General features: G+C 56.7%; 1 non-coding gene across 1 annotated transcript in view; it reads right to left on the reverse strand.

Annotated features, from left to right (window-relative positions):
* The window catches only part of LOC124774218, a 1,909-nt gene extending 203 nt beyond the window's left edge, over nt 1-1,706 (reverse strand). Inside the window, exon 1 of the ribosomal RNA XR_007015208.1 lies at nt 1-1,706. This exon is cut by the window's left edge and continues 203 nt beyond it. This is a non-coding gene — a ribosomal RNA (small subunit ribosomal RNA).
* Nucleotides 1,707-3,298: the final 1,592 nt, after the last annotated feature.

Here is a 3,298-nt window from a genome sequence, read left to right on the forward strand (position 1 = left end):
TTATGACTCGCGCTTACTGGGAATTCCTCGTTCATGGGGAACAATTGCAAGCCCCAATCCCTAGCACGAAGGAGGTTCAGCGGGTTACCCCGACCTTTCGGCCTAGGAAGACACGCTGATTCCTTCAGTGTAGCGCGCGTGCGGCCCAGAACATCTAAGGGCATCACAGACCTGTTATTGCTCAATCTCGTGCGGCTAGAAGCCGCCTGTCCCTCTAAGAAGAAAAGTAATCGCTGACAGCACGAAGGATGTCACGCGACTAGTTAGCAGGCTAGAGTCTCGTTCGTTATCGGAATTAACCAGACAAATCGCTCCACCAACTAAGAACGGCCATGCACCACCACCCACCGAATCAAGAAAGAGCTATCAATCTGTCAATCCTTCCGGTGTCCGGGCCTGGTGAGGTTTCCCGTGTTGAGTCAAATTAAGCCGCAGGCTCCACTCCTGGTGGTGCCCTTCCGTCAATTCCTTTAAGTTTCAGCTTTGCAACCATACTTCCCCCGGAACCCAAAAGCTTTGGTTTCCCGGAGGCTGCCCGCCGAGTCATCGGAGGAACTGCGGCGGATCGCTGGCTGGCATCGTTTATGGTTAGAACTAGGGCGGTATCTGATCGCCTTCGAACCTCTAACTTTCGTTCTTGATTAATGAAAACATACTTGGCAAATGCTTTCGCTTCTGTTCGTCTTGCGACGATCCAAGAATTTCACCTCTAACGTCGCAATACGAATGCCCCCGCCTGTCCCTATTAATCATTACCTCGGGTTCCGAAAACCAACAAAATAGAACCGAGGTCCTATTCCATTATTCCATGCACACAGTATTCAGGCGGGCTTGCCTGCTTTAAGCACTCTAATTTGTTCAAAGTAAACGTGCCGGCCCACCGAGACACTCAATAAAGAGCACCCTGGTAGGATTTCAACGGGGTCCGCCTCGGGACGCACGAGCACGCACGGGGCGGTCGCACGCCTTCGGCTCGCCCCACCGGCAGGACGTCCCACGATACATGCCAGTTAAACACCGACGGGCGGTGAACCAACAGCGTGGGACACAAATCCAACTACGAGCTTTTTAACCGCAACAACTTTAATATACGCTATTGGAGCTGGAATTACCGCGGCTGCTGGCACCAGACTTGCCCTCCAATAGATACTCGTTAAAGGATTTAAAGTGTACTCATTCCGATTACGGGGCCTCGGATGAGTCCCGTATCGTTATTTTTCGTCACTACCTCCCCGTGCCGGGAGTGGGTAATTTGCGCGCCTGCTGCCTTCCTTGGATGTGGTAGCCGTTTCTCAGGCTCCCTCTCCGGAATCGAACCCTGATTCCCCGTTACCCGTTACAACCATGGTAGGCGCAGAACCTACCATCGACAGTTGATAAGGCAGACATTTGAAAGATGCGTCGCCGGTACGAGGACCGTGCGATCAGCCCAAAGTTATTCAGAGTCACCAAGGCAAACGGACCGGACGAGCCGACCGATTGGTTTTGATCTAATAAAAGCGTCCCTTCCATCTCTGGTCGGGACTCTGTTTGCATGTATTAGCTCTAGAATTACCACAGTTATCCAAGTAACGTGGGTACGATCTAAGGAACCATAACTGATTTAATGAGCCATTCGCGGTTTCACCTTAATGCGGCTTGTACTGAGACATGCATGGCTTAATCTTTGAGACAAGCATATGACTACTGGCAGGATCAACCAGGGAGCTGCGTCAACTAGAGCTGAGCAGCCGGCCGCCCGGGAGTGTGTCCCGGGGGCCCGCGCGAACACGCAAGCGTCCGCTCAATCATTCTGCAAACAGGAGGAGGCTGAGCTCCCCTGCACAATACACCTCGAAACCCTCTCAGGTCCCGGCGGCGCGCAGCGCCGTCCCAAGTACTTGGTCGGGTTCGAGAGAGGCGCAATCGCCCGGAGTTAGGCGAGTAGACGCTTTCGGTGCGACCACCCGTGCTCCCAACTGAGCTTGCCGCTGCCGACAGAGGCCCGGGAGCGTGCTGTCGTGGCATTGCCGGCGGGAGACAACACGCGCCACCTACGGTGACCGGCAGCTCCAACGCCAGCGCCACAGAAGGACAAAAGCCCCACTTGGGTGCCGAAGCGAACTCTCCCAGCACAGCGCACGCGCCAACACATCCGCACAGCTGCGATACAAACCACCAGCGAGAACCGCTGGGGCGACCGAGCAGCAGACGGCGTCGCGGCGCCGAGCGCCGGGCGGCGGCGCATCCTCAACGCACACAGTCCTCAATCGGACCAGCACACTGAAGATGTCCACCGCGCTTCGCACCGGGCCCGCGAGGACCTACTTTGGCCGCACGGCGCCGCGCGCAGGGTGCGCCGGCGCGCAGCTGCGACGCCTGCCGCGTCCGTCGGCCGGCGCGCCTGCCACTGGCCGCCCCCACCAGCCGGCTGTAGCGCGTGCGCCCACGCACCGCGCGGCCAGCACGCCGGGAGGCGCCCCCTCACCGGCCGGGGACGGTCCCACCCAGCCACCGCCGCGTATCGCTTCACACCCAGATGCCGTTCAGTTTCATCGGCATGGTGGGTATCGCTGGAACAACCGGTTAGTACCTCAACCTATCGTCGCCATCACCGATTCACCCCTAGCGAGAACAACCGCACCACAACGGGTTACCATTTCTTCATTTGCGTAACTTCACCAGCAAACGTAGGCGTCCATCGCCATTAGCAACTTCAACGATTATTGCATGCCTGTGTCAGGTGTCACGCCACACTACGTCTGCCCACATACACGCAACAAAATGTGCACGCCTAGACAATACGTGGAAGGTGGCCCCCGTACGTATGCGATGTCCATTGCTCGAACGACTGTCAACCGGCCTCTGTAGCATGTCGCAGATATGGAACGCGGTGCACCATGCTATCACGGTGTTTGAGGAGAGACGACTAGGTCCGAATACATCAACACACAGCTCATGCTGATCGCCATCCACGGCGTCCGTTCCTCCCACACGTCTCTATGGCGTACCACACTGCAATCCAGCTCTCATAGGGAGACGACACGTAGCTGCGTGCACAATATTTGCACTGTATGGTCCGCCGTTTTTGGGCGCAGTCGTTGTACGGTCACACATGTGCCACGATGTATCATTCAGTACATAAGGACGAATGTGCAGTACAGATTGTGGTTTATGCGTACGACATCAGCGGACAGTTGACACAGGCCGCACCACAACGTAGCCTGAGTACGTCGCATGCGAAGGGCATTGAACATGCAAACTTCTCACCAACCAGCTTGCGAAGGCAGGGGGCAAGGTGGGGACGTGGGGAGGGGTG

The sequence above is a fragment of the Schistocerca piceifrons genome, unplaced genomic scaffold (genome assembly GCF_021461385.2).
Source record: "Schistocerca piceifrons isolate TAMUIC-IGC-003096 unplaced genomic scaffold, iqSchPice1.1 HiC_scaffold_961, whole genome shotgun sequence".
Classification (NCBI taxonomy): domain Eukaryota; kingdom Metazoa; phylum Arthropoda; class Insecta; order Orthoptera; family Acrididae; genus Schistocerca; species Schistocerca piceifrons.